This window comes from Alexandromys fortis, unplaced genomic scaffold (genome assembly GCF_014885135.2).
Source record: "Alexandromys fortis isolate MF-2015 unplaced genomic scaffold, M_Fortis_MF-2015_v1.1 scaffold_80, whole genome shotgun sequence".
In the NCBI taxonomy this organism is placed as follows: domain Eukaryota; kingdom Metazoa; phylum Chordata; class Mammalia; order Rodentia; family Cricetidae; genus Alexandromys; species Alexandromys fortis.
Genome location: NW_026068174.1, coordinates 7,224,776 through 7,243,947, shown reverse-complemented (window position 1 = coordinate 7,243,947; position 19,172 = coordinate 7,224,776).

Here is a 19,172-nt window from a genome sequence, read left to right as displayed (position 1 = left end):
AGGTCACTTCTGGGACAGTCTGTCTGCTCACTTCCTCTCAGGTCACAAGCAAACTGGAGCTTTTGTGACCTGGACTGGGCTTTTCTTCATTCAGTCCCTGAATGGTTTGAAAGACCCACCGGGACAGACTGGGTGAGGACTTAGCCCAGGGCATGGTCAGGATTGGGAGAGGAAGAGACCTCCGGACGGGAGTGATGCCTGAGTCTGGGAGTAAACCCCGGACTTGTGTCTCCCCTGGCCAGGCAACTAAACAAACCCCTGCCGGCCTTCTGGGTACAGCTGTGCTGTGAACGGGCTGCTGCTTGCACAGGTGCGTCTCCAGTAAGCCCTGGTCTGGCGGGGATGGAATCCTGTTTACTCTGCTCTTCGCTGACAGAGGGAGAGGCTTATCATTTCGTCCGTGTCTGCCCTATTGCCGACGTTCACGACCTATTTATTGGAGGGGTGTCGATTGACTCTTCCACGGGGGTCACCTGAGACCATCAGAAAATATATTTATATTATGATTCATAACAGTAACAAAATTATAATTATGAAGTAGCAATGTAAATAATTTCATGGTTGCGGGGTTACCACAACATGAGGAACTGTATTAAAGGGTCACAACCTTAGGAAGGTTGAGGACCACTGCTCTATTGAATCTGAATGAGGACGTCAACCATGAGACCTGGGCAAGGTGAGGACCGGAGAGAGGAAAGGAGAGAGCCTCCCCTATTGCTCTTAGTTACATCATTTGAGCCCCTGAATCTCGGTCTCCTCGTCTGTGGAATGGGACTAATTCCATTTTCCCAGCATCGTGGTGGAGCTCCACGTTAGTTTAGCACTGAAGATGACAGGCCTGAGGAGCTTCACAAGGCTGCCTTTTCCTCCCTTTTAGAGACTAACTCACTGGTAAGAAATGATGGAGAGTCAGGTGGAGAATTCCTCCCCCTCTTTTCACTTTTCTTTTTTTCTTTGTGGCATTGTGACTTGAACCTAGGGTCTCCCACACACTAGGCACACTTTACCACTTAGCCACACCCCCAGCCCTCAGTAGTTTTTATTTTGAGAATGGGTTTCCATAAGTTTTCCAGTAGGAAACTTTCTGTCCGGGGTTGGTTTTGAATTTGTACCTAGTCTTCTTTGAAGTTCTTACTTTGAGACAAGGTCTCACTAAGCGGCTTGTGCTGGCCTTGGGCTCACCTTCTGATCCTCCACTTCAGCTCTGGAGTACTGGACAACAGCCTATTCCTCCGGGCCTGGCTTTTGTGCGTGGGTGGCCACCTGTCTTTGGAACATGTCCTGCTCTGCCATATCCCCAGTCACCATTTCACTGATCCTTTTACTGTCCCCTCATGGAGCCAGAGGTTCTTGTTCCCACTTTGCAGCTAAGGAAACAGAGAACAGCTCTGGGGGACTGCTGGTTGCCGAGAGCTGCAATTAAGACCTAAAGGAGGGCTGGGTATGGTGGCAAAGACCTTTAATTCAACATTCAGGAAACAAAGGCAGGATTGCCACACGCTTGAGGGCAGCCTGGTCTACACAGTGAGCTCTAGACCAGTCAGGGCAGCACAGCAAGACCCCTTCTCAAACAGTACAATCTTGTGTTCATTTGTTTCCATTCTCCCTGCCCCCTCCCTCTTCTTCCTCACCCTTACAGAGCTGGAATGGCTCAGAGTGGACCTGGCTGCACAGGTAAAACCTTGCACTCCAGGATCCCCACGAGGCTTCTTGGGTGGGGGTAGCCAGATGGAGTGGGGGTGGGGGTGGAAGGGCTGAGCTTCAGGGATTACAGGGCAGTAACTGGCCTGGTGGCGGGTGCTGGGAGCGCCTACTCAGCCTTCTGGAGATTCTGAGTCTAAGGAGGGACGGAGGTACCTGGTCTCAGCAGGGCTGTCCTTCTACAATGACTAAAGGGTGGCTTTTACTCCTTACGCAGGCGAACTGTGACTTTCCCTATGCCAGGGGTGGCAAGAGGTGTCTGTAGCATGAAGTGGGTATCCGAATACAGCAGCAGAGCAGCCTCCACATTCCTGCAGGAGGAACAAGAAAAGGTGAGCGTCACCTTGGAGACAGGGAAAGGGAGGCTTCAGGTGGGCAAGGGGCGAGCACGTGGGACTAGGCACAGGAGCCTGGGTATATCGACTCCTGACCCTGTGTTCTTTCTAAGCCAATCTGACCCGTGGGCTCATGGGGAGACTGGGATAGAGGAGGGGCTGACCAGTTCCTCCTGGCTTCTTGACCATTTGAGGAAGGGTTTTCTGGAAGAGCTGCTCACAGTTCTTTGCCCCATGGGAGCTAGGATTAAAGGGATTCTGGCCAGAGGATGCCTAACACACTATCTGGCTGGTAGGAGGCACTCTTGCCGTGTCTTCTGGGTGTAAATGTCATCCTATGCCACGTGCCTGCCTCAGTTTCTCTATTGGGTGAATGCAGTCAGCTGCTTTGTCTGTTGCCAGGACCAGATGAGGATACAGACAGGAAACCTGTTGAGAAATGAATGTTCTTGCCAGTGCTGAGTACCAGCTGGCAGGGGGCGGGGTTCTCCAAGCAGCTGGATATGTCCAAGCCTAATCAGTCATGTTGCTGGGGTGGGCAGCTCCACAGCGGAACTCCCCCCTCCCCCTGCAAGGTTCAGTGAGTGCAGTCTGCTCCCCGCCCCCGACTCTCTCCAAGGCCCTCTACAAATAAAATGGACTCCACGAGGGATGTCTGGGCTGTCTGTCCCACTGTGATGGATGTCTATGAATAATGCAGATTCCAGGGCTCCACCTCACACCCGCTGACCCAGAAGAGGTGTGTGCAATGCCAGATGTGTCTCAACAAGCACCTCTAGATGATTTTTATGCACAGCCAAGGCCGCAAATTGCTAGGTTAGGAGGTGCTAATGGTTTGATACTGTGATGCTCAAGCCGCAGGTGCCCCGCCCACAGTTCACAAATGTCACACATGCCATTAACAGCACCTCTCGGTATTTAGTACTGTGATGCTCAAGCTGCAGGTGCCCCCTCCCCAGTTCACACATGTCACAGTTCACACACGTCACAGTTCACACGTCACACTTCACACATGTCACACACACCATCGATAGCACTTCTCAGTTTTTGGCAGGTGCCACCCCATAGTTCATATATGTCACAGCTCACACATGTCACAGTTCACACATGTCACAGTTCACATGTCACACACGCCATCGACAGCACCTCTCAGTATTTAGCAGTTCTCCTCCAAGGAAGTAAGTGCTTGACAGGAGTTATGGGTGTGGTATCTGGGGAGGGGAGCATTTCTAGAAAGATTTGGCCAGATCAGAGTGGGGAGCTTGATTTGGCCTCCTTCTTGGTCCAGAATGGACAGTGAAAACCTCTCCCTTTTAAAGGTGACATACATTTCTTCTTATTTTTGAGACAGGGTCCCTGTAGCTCAGGGATAGCCTGGAGCTCAGTATGTAGTAGAGGCTGGCCTCGGACTTCTCTAGTGCTGGGACTACAGATGACAGGCCATTTGTTTTTGTTTTTCGAGAAGGGTTTCTCTGTAGCCTTGGCTGCCCTGGAACTTGCTCTGTAGACCAGGCTAGCTTTGAACTCACAGACATCCTTCTGCCTCTGCCTCCCAACTGTTGGGATAAAAGGCATATGCCACCACCCCCCAGTCAGGTGGCCTGCATTTTTGAGGAAATGGCCTCTACTCAGCAGTTGGCTGGATGTCCTTGATTGGTGTCCTGAAGTACAATTAATAAAAACTCAGGGTCAGAAATTGGGGTTCAACCTGAAGATCCAAAAAACAAAACAGCCAGCCACTGGCTCTTATCTCAACCTCAGTCTGAATGATGATCTGCCTTTAGGAATCTCAGAATGAGACTGTCTGAGAACTGTCTCCCCTCGTTTTATATTCCTCTGTAGGGCTGGGATCAAAAGCATGCACCACTGGGATTAAAGGCATGTACCATCTGATTTCTATGGCAACTAGGGCGACCACAGGGATTAAAGGTGCATGTCAGTATGGCTACTGGGATTAAAGGTGTGTGTTACCATATCCTGGTCTGTAAAGCTGGCCAGTGGAACTGTTTTACTCTCAGATCTTCAGGCAGTCTTTATTTATTAAAATACATTTAAAATGCCACTACATCTCTCCTTTTTGTCTAAAAAAAGAGAAGGCTATAGCTAATATAAGAAAAACTATATTCAGTAAGTACAATAACTCTATACAATATATACAGGCAATAAACACATCAACAATGTCTAGTCCATTAGCATTTGACAAATTCAGAGAAAATACTTCATATCTATTCTATCTTGGTGAGTCCAAAATCTTATATCTAACTTACTTTCTATCACAACTTGCTTTGGTAGACTATAAATCTTTTTTTTTTTTTTTCGAGACAGGGTTTCTCTGTGGTTTTGGAGCCTGTCCTGGAACTAGCTCTTATAGACCAGGCTGGTCTCACAAGATCCACCTGCCTCCGCCTCCCGAGTGCTGGGATTAAAGGTGTGCGCCACCACTGCCTGGCCTAGACTATAAATCTTCAACTCCCTCAGAGACCCAAGAAGGAAATAATATTAACTGAGTAAGCAGGAAGTGGAAGCAAGCGACTTCCAAAAATGCGTGTAATGACAGAAACAGCTGGCTGCCTAGATAGTCACCCAAAGTTCCTCTGCAGTGTTGGGGCTCCATCTTCTGCCTACAAGCCTAGCATACTCAACAGACTTTTTCTGTGAAGCAGGATATTTTGTGTCCTGCTTGTTTAATTAGGTCAGCATAATGTCAGCAGTTGAGGCAGGGGCATTTTCTTGCCCAGTGGCTTACTTTTGCCACAAAGAAAGGAAACTCCATGCGGAGTTTCTTTTATGCCCATCATCTTCTGTGAAGTAGATTGGTGCTGCCAGGAGCAGACATGTCTCATTGTCATAAAAAAGAAGAACCTAGGTTATTAACACATCTTAAATGTCATATTCTGTAGATCTCTGAAGTGTTTGAAGATGACCTATCTATCTAAATTATATCTTTGTTTGACCTTGAAAACATACCTAATGTGTGATTATACTAGGTGATTAACTACTAACTATATTTGTTTATTATGCTAAACAGTTGGTAATAATAATTTTCAAGGACTAGAAATTTGCATTACATTGTTAAATGCACTATATATCCTGAACAACATTTGAAATGTATGTATAGTATGTTTTAACAAAATTAATCTCAAATTTGTAACAATATACAAATCAAAATTTGTATACAATCTACAAAAGTAAAACCAATGTAAAACTTTTAAAGCTAATAGTTGCTTTTAAAAAGTAGATTGTTTTATCATATCTATATCCTTCCTTTTTCTTTTTGGAGTAGATTCAACAATCTACCTTTTTATCTTAACATATTTTTTAAAAATATTTATTTATTTATTTATTATGTATACAATATTCTGTCTGCGTGTATGTCTGCAGGCCAGAAGAGGGCACCAGACCCCATTACAGATGGTTGTGAGCCACCATGTGGTTGATGGGAATTGAACTCAGGACCTTTGGAAGAGCAGGCAATGCTCTTAACCTCTGAGCCATCTCTCCAGCCCCCTTTCTTATCATATTTATATCCTTTTTTCTTTTCCCTTTTTCTCCTTCCTTCCTTCCTTCCTTCCTTCCTTCCTTCCTTCCTTCCTTCCTTCCTTCCTTCCTTCCTTCCTAGAACTCCTCTGTAGACCAGGCTGACCTTGAATTCAGAGAGATCTGCTTGCTTCTGCCTCCCAAGTGCTGTGATTAAAGGCATGTGCCACCGCTGCCTGGCCTTCCCCCCCCCCTCAAAACAAGAACCCTGAATCTAATTTCCTTTGTTTAGCTTTTTCCCTGACCATTATCCATAACAACTTTGCAACACATTAAACAAAGACAAACATCCATAATCCATTTTGTGGGGGAGGGGGAATATGGGTGTAGTTTTCTAGGCTACTTCCTGCTTATTGGAGGTGCCAAGAATCTTATGGGGACCCAAAGAATATTTAAAATTATGATCAAATCCTTACTGGAGTAATCTGTCTTGAAGCTGTTCTGGATGCAGAACTCAGAGGAAACCGCAACAAATGTACTCTGAAATGTTGGATCATCTGGATCATCTGTTTCCAGTGGAGATTTTTCAGGGGTTCTTCATTGAAGGCAGTCTTTATTTATTAAAATACATTTGAAATGCCACTACAGTGTCCCTAGCTAGTATACATGTATCTGGGGAGGAAAGGACATTGGTGGTTCCAGCCTACCGCCACCCCACCCCCTACAGCTTGTCCTTCCTTCTCTGATAGAAGGAATCTTGCCAGGTTATGTTGATAGACCTTAGTTTTATTAATTTTTTTTTAACCTAGAAGAGAGTCCGGCAGAGAAACTCCAAATACTGTTGCTGGTTGGTGGAGAGTTGCCTTCCAGGGGTTCTTGTCCGTTCATTTATTCATGACTCCACTTTTCAACAAATGTTTACCCAGCGCCTCCTCGGCGTGCTGCAGTCTGCAGGGGGCTGGCGATGAAATGAAACCCCATTTTTCTTTAGATTCTGGATGAGGGATGGTAAATCAGGAGGATTGGGAACCAGGCGCTCTGGGGGGCATCCGCCTTCTTTGTACCTTTGCACACTCTGTGGTCTGAGTGCTAGCCCGAGCCGTGAGCTTCATTGTTTGCCATTAGCCGGTGTCTGCTGCAGGGCAATGATGTACTAAGTGACATTACAATGTGGCTTTCTGATAATTTATCTTGTGCATTCTCATAAACACATCACCCTCGTCACAGTACATTTACGAGGGCTGGGCCTAGCAGAAGGGACAAGTTAACACTTACCTAATGAGGTTCTGCAGATGTCAAATGCTTAGGAGTTTGGTAATGGGCTAACTGGCCCAGAGAGGGGTTTGGGCTTCTGCTTCTCCTGCAACACTCATTAAATATGGGTCTTGGAGCCCCTCGCTTCACTTGCTCTTCTGACCTGGAGGCCTGGAGAGACAGAGGGCCTGGCTCCATGTTCAGTGAGGCAGACCTGGGACTCACAGCAAGTTTTCTGATATTTGGCCCCTACACATTGGAGGTAGGGAAGGACTAGGCCCTTCCCTCTATACTAGCCAGAACTTGGCTCTGTCCCTCTGTACTGGCCAGGATCTAAGCTGTCAGCCTGGACAGAGGCAGGTTCGCCTGCCAGGAGAGACAGCCTAAAGTCAGATCATCTCTACCGGAGATCAGCGGTCACCCAAGGCACAGTGTTATGTCCTTGGGAACCCCCAGAAATGACCTACGGGGTTAGGAAAGTGTGGTGTGAGGCTTAGGTTGGGGCAGCATATCACTTCCAGGTTAGAGGTTTCTAGAGATCAAAGCTTTGGTTCAAGGAGTCTTCAGCACGGGATTGAGCACTGCAGTATTGTAAGGGGGCTAGAATGGCAGGCACAGGCCCGAGGCTGTGACTCTGATAAAATGCTTGCCTAGAACGTATAAGGCTTTGGGTGTGATTCTCCAGCTCTGGGTGGGGGTGGGGAGGAAGAAACTCAAGCTAATAATTTTGAAACCCAAGGCAAATGGCTTCGGATTAATGATGCAATTCAAAAGTATTAACAATGCAAGCAGTAACTTTCAATTATAGTTTGCTTCACTTCTTAAATTTGGAGAATGTTTTCCTCATATAAAAATGCCTGGAATATAAAATAAAGAATGTCTGCACCCAGCAACCACCTTTAAAATAAATCATTCCAGTTCTTTGAAAAACTAGACACAGGAGCCTGATGTGGTGGTACACATCTCTTGTCTCAGGGACCGTGGAGGCTTGAGTCCAGGAGTTCAAGGCCAGCCTGGGAAACACAGAAAGACCCTGTCTTTAACACCTCCAACTGTACTGGGTGTGTTGGCTCATGCCAGTAATCCCAGCACTAAGCATGTGGGGCAGGGAATCCAGAAGTTCAAAGCCATCTTTGGCTACATATTGAGTTGGAGGCCAGCCTGGGCTACGTGAGACCCTGTCTGAAAACAAAAAACAAAACCCCAAAAGTTAAATATAGAGAGGATGGGGAGATATTGTTAAGCAGTAAGTAGCCTTAATGCGATGGAAAACGGGTTCAGAAACGGCTGCTGCACAGCCCTTTGAGCTTGGGTCGTGCTGCTGAAATCCATACCTAGGTTAAAATGGGGGGGTGGCTTGGCCGAGAACCAGGGTCAGAGGGTGTGCCTAGCATTCAGTAGGCCCTGTATTTGACCCACAGCAATCCACTGAAGTGACTGAGATGATGATAAACTTCCTCACCTATATTTTAATATTTAAAAAATTACAAATGTGTTTGAAATCTGAGTATAATTGTTTTCCTCCATTGCATTATCTTCCAAGGCAAGAACGTTCTTTGAGATAGAATTTGATTCTATTTCTCCACACAATTATTTTTTAAAATTTATTATGTAAACGAATAATAACTGGTATTGTTTGTATGGTTCAGAACTTCATCTAAGTGCACAGTTTTGGTATGTGCACATATATATATGTATATGTGTGTGTGCATGTGTATGTACATGTTCATGTGTGTGTATGTGCGTGTGCATGTGTGTGCATATGTGTGCATGTGCGTGTGTGTGTGTGTGTGTGTGTGTGTGTGTGTGTGTGCATGTGCGTGTGCATGTGGAGGCAAGAGATCAACCTTAGGTGCTGTTCTGCGGAGCTACCCACCGTGTTTTCTTTGAGACAGGCTTTCTCCCTGGAACCTATGGCTTGCTGATTAGGCTAGGGTTGGCCAGTGAGCCCCAGGGACCTGCCTGTCTCTACCTTTCTGTCGCTGGCATTACAACTGCCTGGTGCTACATCCAGCTTTTTATGTGAATGCTGGATCAAATTCAAAATTTTTATGCTGGGTTATCTTTCCAGCTCGATTTTTTTTATTTTATTTATTTTTTTTGTTTTTTTGAGACAGAGTTTCTCTGTGGCTTTGGAGCCTGTTCTGGAACTAGCTCTTGCAGACCAGGCTGACCTTGAGCTCACAAAGATCTGCCTGCCTCTGCCTCCTGAGTGCTGAGATTAAAGGCACACGCCATTACTGCCTGGCCTCAATTTTTTTTTTTTTTTTGAGGAAAAGTTTTATGTACCTCAGGGTGGCTCTGCTGGTTGTTTTTGTCAGCTTGACATAAACCTAGATGTACTCGCGAAGAGGGAATCTCACCTGAGAAATTTCATAAATTGTCTTAGAGGCAAGTCAGTGGGGACATTTTCTTGACTGATGATTGATGTGGAGGGCCCAGCCCCCTGTGGGTGGTGCCAATCCTGGACAGTTGGTCCTGGGTGCTATAAGAAAGCAGGCTGAGCAAGACATAAGGAGAAGCCAGTAAGCGACACTCCTCTGGATTTTCTGTTTCTGCGCCTGTAAATTGCCACTGTGGCTTCCCTCAGTGATGGACAGTGACTGGGCCATGTAAGCCAGATGCAGCTTTTCCTACTCACGTTGCTCTTGGTCATGGTGTCTATCACAGGACAGAAAGTAACCAGGGTGTTTGTTAGAACTTGCTGACCCTCCTGCCTCAGCCTCTGAGTGCTGGCCTTAAAGATACATTGTACAGTTTGGAGAGTAATCTACAGTAGCCATGTTTTTGTTTTGACTGAGTGAGTCACTAAATATCTAGCATGCCAAAGTAAAAGATTAAATAATGAATAGTACTTAGGTAAGAAAGCATTTAATTGAGACTCAAAGCACTCAAAGAGACCAACTGACCCATTAAGGCCATTTGGAGTTCCTCCAAAAACCCCAGGCAGGGCAGAGTGACTCCCCAGGTGAGATATCCAAGTAATATGCCAGTTTCAATAGGCAGAGATGACATCATCACATCCGGTCCTCATGGCACCCAGAAGACACCCGCTTGGGAAGTTGAGGCAATCAGCTGAAGTTTTTGGCTGTTTCCCAGCTTCTTTCCCCCATGAAGAACACAGCCAGTAGAACATGGTTGGAAATGGCTTACCTTTGAATGTCTTCCAGGACAGTGTGTTTACACTTGGGCTGATTTTCTGTCCCCTCCCCCTATCACAGAGTTAGTGGACCAGCCCATGTCCAGACCTTGAACACTTTGACACGGACACAGTTGGGTCCAAAGTGGAGTTGGGCAACACTGTTTCCAAGGCCTGCTTCTCAGTGAGCTCAAACATCTGGCAATCTAACCCCATAGTGCAAGTTACTCTAGCTGTGTGCTGTGGTGCCTGGCCTTCAACTCATCTACTTCCCTCCCTCCCTCCCTCCTTCCCTCCCTCCCTCCTTCCCTCCCTTCCTCCCTCCCCCTTCCTCCTTTCTTCTCTCCCTCCCTCCCTTCCTTTCCTATCTATTTATTTATAGGCAGAATCTCACTATATAGCTCTGGCTATTTAGTGAGAACTTTTATGTAGATCAGTCTGGCCTTGAGCCCATAGAGATCCACCTGCCTCTGCCTGCTGAATGCTGGGATTAAAGGTGTGTGCCACCACACCTAGCCCCAATTCATTTTCTTTTTATTGTATCGCTGTCCTAAGATTTATTCTGGTGGATGTAATAGCTATAGTTTGTTCCACTTCTGCATATTATTCCATGAGGTGAATGCGGTTTAATTTATTTCTCCTTCCTTCTTTTTTTTAAAAATTATTTATTTATTTATTATGTATACAGTGTTCTCCCTGCATGTCTGCCTGCAGGCCAGAAGAGGGCACCAGACCTCATTACAGATGGCTGTGAGCCACCATGTGGTTGCTGGGAATTGAACTCAGGACCTTTGGAAGATCAGGCAGTGCTCTTAGCCTCTGAGCCATCTCTCCAACCCCCTTCCTTCTGTTTTTGAACAGCCAGACTGATCCCTATGCTTTGCTATCACCCCCAATATCATATGATGTTTATTCCTGTTTTTTTCTCTTTCCTTTCTGTGGTGCTGGGGACCAAACCCAGGCCCTTGAGCATGCCAGACACCTCCAGACCTGTTGCTTGGCTTCATATAGGAATATTTCTTTAGCAGTTCCCAAATAGAGAATTGTTAAGCCCAAGGATTGTGTGGTTTTTAATAAATTATTTGTGCATTTATTTATTATAATGTGTATAGCATGGTGAGTGTGTGTGTGTGTGTGTGTGTGTGTGTGTGAGCATATGCACCAAAGTGTGCATGTGGAGATCAGAGGACAACTCTGTGGAGTCAGTTCTGTCCTCCCACCATGTGGAATTCAGAAATTGAACTCAGATCACCAAGCTTGCTTGACAAATACCTCTACCTGCTGGCCTATCTTGCTAGCCTTGGGTTGTGCATCATTAGCTTAACCATATATTTCCATTCGATTACCTCCAAATCGATTACCATCCTCTCCATTCCCACCAGCAATTCATTTCCCCTTGCTTTCTCCAGGTCCTCCTAAACACTTGTAGCAGCAGACCCAAATGTTAGCTGGTTCAAGAGATGTCGATGGGTCTCAACTTCTGCTTGGTTTGTCTTCCTAACTAGTGCTAGTTCGTTCCTGCCGCTGATGGGCATCTAGCATCATCAGGTGAGCGTGGCCGGGTTGAAAGGCAGCATGGGATTGACTAGAACAGTCTCTGTATAGACGAAACAGCATGTTGCCTTAAGAAGGAGGAAGCAGGGTTGGTGCCCTGTATTCCATCCCCAGAACCCTCATGGTGGAAGGGAAGAACCGACTTATACAGGTTACCCTCTAAACGCCACATACATGCTGCAGTTCAGATGGGCCCCTTCAAAAGTAAATTAAAAAAAAAAGAAATATAAAAAACAGTTTTTAAAGGGTGCAGCAGTTCTGATATGGAAGGTACATTGATATCCTGATATACTAAAGTTCCTTATCTTGCTCAAAGTTACTATTTTACAATATTTAGCTGGGCGGTGGTGGCGCACACCTTTAATCCCAGCACTCAAGAGGCAGAGGCAGGCGGAACACTGTGAGTTTGAGGCCAGCCTGGTCTACAGAGCGAGTTCCAGGACAAAGGTGTACATAAAGAAATCCTATCTCAAAAACAAAGAAACCCTCCCCCACCAAATTACCTACATTTTAACTTAGTGTGTGTGTGTGTGTGTGTGTGTGTGTGTGTGTGTGTCTGTGGATGTGTGGGAGGAGGTCAGAGGGAAACTTGCGGAGTCAGTTCTCTCTTTATATTTTGTGGTTTCTGGGATCTGAACTGAGGTCATTAGGGTTGGCAATAAGGGCCTTTACCCGCTGGGCCATCTTGGTGGCCCCAAATTTACTAGCAAATAAAAAAGCAAGAGTCATAAAACAGTGTTTCCTTTCTGTATAAATAAAAGATCACACACACGTCTGCTCTTCTGTGTATGGAGAGGATATCTCTGAAAGAGTTGATGGGAAACTAGAAAGAGTCATTCATTTGGAGAGAAAACTGGGACATAGAGACATTCTTTCTTATTTGTTATTTATTATGTTTATTGTTCTGTCTGCAGGCCAGAAGAGGGCACCAGATAGCATTACAGATGGTTGTGAGCCACCATGTGGGTGCTGGGAATTGAACTCCGGTCCTCTGGAAGAGCATTCAGTGCTCTTAACCACTGAGCCATCTTGCCATCTCACCAGCCCCCATACAGGAACATTTCTTTGGGGCCCATTTTCACCACATTGCATGCATTATCTTATTAACAAAAATAAGCAAATCCAAAAAAGAGTGATGAATAATTTTCCAAGAGTTGTTGCTTAATGAGCTCAAGGTTATGGGAAGTTCTGGAAGTAGATCATAGTGCTGAGGATTGGACAGCACCGTGGTGCACTGACTGCTTACACAGTGCTGACGATTGGACGGCACCGCGGGAGGGCGCACTGGTCTGCTTACATAGAAAGGGTTACAATGGGCGATCGCTGACCCGGCCAGCACTGGCTATGCGGCTCTTTTGAGTTGGGCCACTTTTCAGAAAAGTTTTTGTTTTTCTTTATCTCTTTCTTTTGGTTACTGGCCAAAGCCTACGCATGCTTTCTCTGGCACTTTGGGCTTTCTCACGCTTCCTCAGGTGCTACCCTCACTTTCGTCTGGCGATCACTTGCTGATTTCCATGCCTAGCTCAAAAGGCCTGCCTGCTTTCTTTCACATTCTTAGCTCAGGTTTCAGGGGTTCTGATGCCTTCTTCTAGCTCCATCAGGCCTGTGGAACATGGTCATGCAGGCAAATATAATACTTATAAACCAACAGACAGACAAATAAAATTGTCCTCAGGCTTAAAAAGTGGCTACAATAGTCGGGCGGAGGTAGCGCACTCCTTTAATCCCAGCACTTGGGAGGCAGAGGCGGGCAGATCTCTATGAGTTCGAGGCCAGCCTGGTCTACAAGAGCTAGTTCCAGGACAGGCACCAAAACTACAGAGAAACCCTATCTCGAAAAAAAAAAAAAATAACAACAACAACAAAGTGGTTACAATGGCACCTTCTGTGTTATCCCATTTATTTGTCTGTGGCTGGGTCTTGCTTTGAAGCTTAGACTGGCCTCAAATTTGAAATTCCCTTGCTTCATTTAGTCCCCTGAGTGCTGGGTTCGCAGGTGTGACCCACCACACCCAGATTATGTTGTACCTGTTTTACCACCACAACAAAACCAACCAAACAGAAAGCAGCAGCAACAACAATAACAAAAAAACACCAACCAAACAGTATTTTAGCATGACAGATGATGGATCCATGATTTGCAGCCTTTGAGGCAGGGTGTCCGGATGGCAGTTGGGATGGAGGAGATCAAGGACCAGGATGGGATGCCCCATGCTGTGTTTCTCAGGGTCCTCCCATAACATATCCAGCTCTCCATCTAGGCTCCTAGGGGCTCTCTATGGCAACTGCCCTCACTTGAGGTCCTACTTCTCTGTATTCAGATCCAAGACTAGCTGGGCTCCACCATCTTTTCCCTTTCATCTTGCCCAGGACTGTACTGTCCTCTGTATGGCCCCACTTCCCTTGGAGGCTGCACTCCAGCTGCCACTGATGCCCTCTATGCCCTCTATGTGCCACCTGGACGCTTTTAATAGCCAACATGCAGCTGCAGGCCTAGGCCTCATGATGCCTTCAGCCTCTTCTCCAGCTGCCACATCAGTGGGCCCTATAGCAGCTCGCTGTCTGGCTATACCTGGCTTAGGCCTTCAAGTCCACTCCAGTGAGGCCACAGTGAGGTCTTTGGGGGGTTGTTTCCTTAGCCCCTTGGTTCTAGTAGCCACCTCTGACAGAACCAGAGAACACTTAGTTCTTAGAATCTAATTCTGTTTATTTTTTTTCTCCTAACTCATATCTCATGCCTGGCTAAATCTATGAACTGAAGCCCAGGCCTGTCTCAGGGCCTTTGTCCCATCAAATTCCCCACCCCTGGGATATCCTCCCATTAGGTCACCTCAAGTTGGCCCATTCTCATTTTGTAGGTCTTAGCTCAAGGCCAGTTTCTGGAGATGCCAGAGACAGTCATAGAAAGCTGCTATGTCCCTTTCTGTTTATTGCTCAGTGTCTGCAGGCTCCTCAGGGACAGGGACCTGGCGCTGACTGTCTCCCAGCTTATGGGCACTCAAGTCGCAGTGCTAAGAGACAGCTGATCCAGGCTACAGGATTACAGGCAGGGCATTTGGGAGGAGAGGCCTGCAGGGGCCCGCTAGCCTTGGGCTAGCTCTGCTCCTCTCTGCCAGCACCAGCTTGCTCCCACTCCAGCTGGTGGCCTTGGAGACAGCGGTATTCAGAGGAAGGAGGCGGCAGAGTGGAGGGTCATCCGTCAGGAGAGACGTGGAGTGCCTGGGAAATCGAGGAAGCTGTCTGAGGCACCTTTGCCGCATCTGCCTGGCATTCCCCATCATCTCGGAGCCTGATGGGCAGGCTGTGAGAGCCAGGAGAGCCCCAGGACCACAGCGGTGGAGGAGGGAGGGCTCCTTGCCAATTACCTTCCCTTTCCAGCCCAGACATTTGCTTCACAGTAAAACATTTAAAAACAGATAAATCTCCCGAAGGTGTCGGATTCCATCTGGAACCGTCGTCCCATCTCAGAAGGCAATTATTTTGTTTGAATTATTTTGAATTTTATACACAAGAGTACATAGACTAACATAATAAACTTGAAAACTACCTACTAAAATCAGTATTTTTTTTATATTTAGAGGTTTTTTTTTTTTTAGTGAAAAATTGTAACTGTGGAGCTGAGGGTCTAGCTCAGCGACAGAGTGTGTGCTTAGCATACATAAGGTGGATCCCATCCGCAGCACAAGCTCACGTTTTGAGGCTGTATAGCATATAGAATCACGGAAAGTTCAGATGTGCGGAAAAACACAGCATATATCAGCGTCCGTGACCTTCCCAGCTGTGAGATGAGACCCGGGTCCCCCTGATCGACTGCCCCTCACATCCCACTCTGATCTATGGGACGCCGCTGCCTAGCATCCCTGGTCTTGTGTGTGTGTGTGTGTGTGTGTGTGCGCGCGCGCGCGCGCGCGCGCAGAGGGTGCAGGTGCCCTTGGAGGTCAGAGGGGCGTCTGCTCTCCTGGAGCTGCAGTGAGTGATAGTTTTGATGTAGGCACTGGGAATCAAACTCAGGTCCTCTCCAAGAGCAGTACACCCTCTTAACTGCTGAGCCATCTCCCCAGCCCTTCTCCTGGTCGTTGTATTTAAAAATACAAATACAGGGAGATAGCGATGAAGAGAACCTGTTGTTCTCCCAGGGGCCAGGGTTCAGTTCCCAGAAGCCACTTTGGGTGGTTCCTATTACCTATAACTCCAGATTCAGGGACTCTGATGCCTTCTTATGGCCTGTATAGGCACCAACCCACACAAGTGTATAGATACACACACATACACACACACACACACACACACACACACACACGAGCAGAGAATTAAAAAGTTAAAGTGAATGATGTTTGGTTTAAAATTTAAAATTAAAATTTAACTTAAAAATTGGCTCACTATTTAAAAATAAATATGCTTGGTCATGGTGGCGCACGCCTTTAATCCCAGCACGCAGTAGGCAGAATCAGGTGGATCTCTGTGGGTTTAAGTCCAAAGTGAGTTCCAGGACAGCCAGGGCTGTTAGACAGAGAAACCCTATTTTGAAAAACCAAAAATAAATAAATACAAATATAAATTCAATAAAATATCACAGATAAAAACTACCTTTCTTGTGGTCCAGCTTCACCCCAGGAGGCAGGCCCAGTAATGAAACTCACATAGACCATGCCAGACTGAGTTGTGTATTTTTAACACATAAATTTGTTTTGCATAGTTTAGAACTTTGCGTAAATGACAGCAATCCTGTTCCTATCATGCTGCACGCTGTGTTTTCATCCTTGTCTAAGAGGTCTTTTAAAAGCTGCCCTACTGAGGTACAATTTATGCACCGTAACTGAGTATACAACTGGACGGTTTTGGGTACATGTACAGAGCTGTGCACCGTCAGCACAATCCAGTTTTAGAACACCCCATCTCTCTCTCCTAAAGCGGCCAGATGCATTTCATCTCCCCCCCCCCCCCCCCCCCCGTTTGCTTCACGTACTTTTGGACAGATCTTGATTCCTTCCCCTCAGGAGGCCCCTGGTGGGTGCTGGCCCTTGCTTTGGGGACATTATGTTACCTCAGTTAGTCCTCACGGCAACTTGGAAAAAGTGCATTTTGGAGACAATGACAGGGAGATATGGGAGGGTGAGGAGCTCCCCAAGGTCACCCTCCTAGAGACTGACAGACAGGCTGAGCCCCAGGCCAGCCCCAGCCAGTGATTTAGTCCTGGGACCACAGGTTTTGCTGCTGGAGGATGGTCCTGTGAATCTGTGACCCCTCACAGATGACAAACAGGCTTAACTAGTTGAGTGGCCTGCTCAGGACCCCAGGGACAGGCAGTGGCAGAGCTGGGACTTGGACCAAGTCTGTGTGACTCGCAAATGTGGCTGCCCCTGGTTAGTCTCCTTTACTTCTCTCTTTTTTCTATTTTTTCTCTCCCCCACCCCCCCGGATTTTGCTTTGTATCCCTTTTTGGCTTGATACTTGCTATGCAGGTCAGGCCGGCTTTGAACTCACACCAATCCTCTTGCCTCAGCCTCCCAAGTGCTAGGATTACTGCTGGGCTCTTTCATTTTATTCTTTGAGACATATTGTCATAACCCAAGTTGGCATGGAATTGTGTATGTGGCCTAGGCTGGCTTTGAACTTGTGATCCTCTTGGATCGGCCTCACAAATATGGCACCATACTTGGCTCACTTGCCTTTTCTTATGACAGAGAAGGAAACAAAGAAAGTATGATCAGATAGATGGGTATCAGGGGATGGGGAGAAACACATTAGGACAGAGCCTTATACTCACTGAAACATCTGCAAATGCACTTATCCATGTGAATATGTATAAACATACTTGCCTGTACACAGCATTACGGGCACACATGTAATATACGTACACATAGCCATATAGATGTACATCCACACAGGTGTGCCCACACAGGCTATACACACATTGTCCTATAAACACTCAGTCAGTCAGAGCTGGTGTTCAGAGGTCCTTTGTTCTGCGAAGTGGAGTGTGTGCACATGTGTGCATGCATGTGCACATGCATGTGTGCATGCTTACACGTGTGTGTTCTTTGGTGTATGCTTATGTGTATGTGTGAGCTGGTGACGGGGTCCCCTGGTGGAGCTCTGACAGTCTCTCCGTGAAACGTGCCTTCCAGCTGTGGGGCTGGGCCTTAGGGTCCCCTCTTCTGCTCAGGTGCATGCTTTGGGTCTTCAGAAACACAGCTTGGCATGATCTCAGGGATTGGCTGGTTCCCATGCTGTCAGGAATGGGAGCCAGCCTCTCTTCCAACTGGCTGCATACTTCCACCCAAAGACCATTCCTACCAGTGGACTCTGCATGTCTATGAAGTTGCAGAAGGCTAGAGGGCCTCCCTAAAACACCACCTCAGGCATGTGTGAATACACACAGTCCACTCCAGAGTCCAAGAGGTGGGTGTACTGACTTCTGCCACTGCCAGGATGGGGAAACTGAGGCACAGAGGTAACTGCAGGTTTCTGTTCCAGTAAGAGTAGGTTCAAAGCCAGACTGCCTATGGACAGATCCTGCCCAGACTGTGCGATGGGTTACCCCAGTCCTGGAACCCAGGAACTCTGGTATCTGGTTGTATCTGGTTCTTAAGGCATGGCTCTGCCCTGGGGAGCTGGGCCATAATGATGGGCCTTTGAAAAAGTGCCTTCTCACCAGATCCGGATACAGCAGGAGAAAGCAGAGGAAAATGGAGATTAGTGACTAAGACAGTTGTTTTCTGAAATGGACCCTTTTCTCCTGACATGAGATTGAGTTTATGTATAGTTATGTTTCTATGTTCTTCCTTTTTTTGTTAAGACAAGGTCTCACGCTGAAGACCTGGCTGGCTTTGAACCCAGGATCTTCCTGCCTGACTTCTCAAATGATGAGATTAGAGGTCTGTTCCACCACATCTTGTGGCTACATTTGTATTCTTAGTTGACGTGTTAATTTTGAAAACTTTATTTAGTGTGCGTGTGTGTGTGTGTGCGTGCATGCTTGTGAGCATGTGGAAGTTAGTGGACAACTTTTAGGAATCTATTCTCTTCTTCAACCATGTGGGCTCTGTTTTCTGGGGTCAAATTCATGTTGTTAGGCTTGGTGTCACGAGCCTTTACCCCCTGTGCCATCTGGCCAGCTCTTAGCTGCCAAGGTAAGCGGTGAGCACTCCAGCACAGCCCCAGCGCTGCTGGGACCTTACCCCTGCAATTTGCTGTCTTGTGGAACCCTTTCTTCTCGGCCCCTCGTGTTCACGCCTGCATTTGCCCACATTCCAGCCGAGGAAGCCTCCCCGGATGTTTGAAGTCTTTATGGTACAGGCACAGACTCTGGATTGAGTCAACAACAGTAGGTGAGAAAAGCTCTTTCCCTTGTCTAGCAGTCAGCTTCAAGGCCTCTCCAGCCCCGCGAAGCCAGCCAGTTGCTGGGAATGGAAGGAATCAAAGGCCTCTAAGAAGTAAGAACTAGCTTCAGAGCTGAGCAGGGAGCAGCGTGGTGCGGGTCCCGCATGTGGCCTTGCTGCAGCAGAAGGTGACCCGGCACCCTCTTGGCCTCCCTAGGGGTGCTGGCTTTTGCAGAGGAGACATCCTCTGGGTCTGGCCTCTTGGTGCAGCCATTTAGGAGTCTCCTGGGGGTTCCAGCTCCCTGGAACTATTTAGTGTGGGATACAAAAGAGGTCCCCTTTCTTCTAAAACACCTGAAAAAAAAAAAAAAACCTCAAAATTTACAAGAC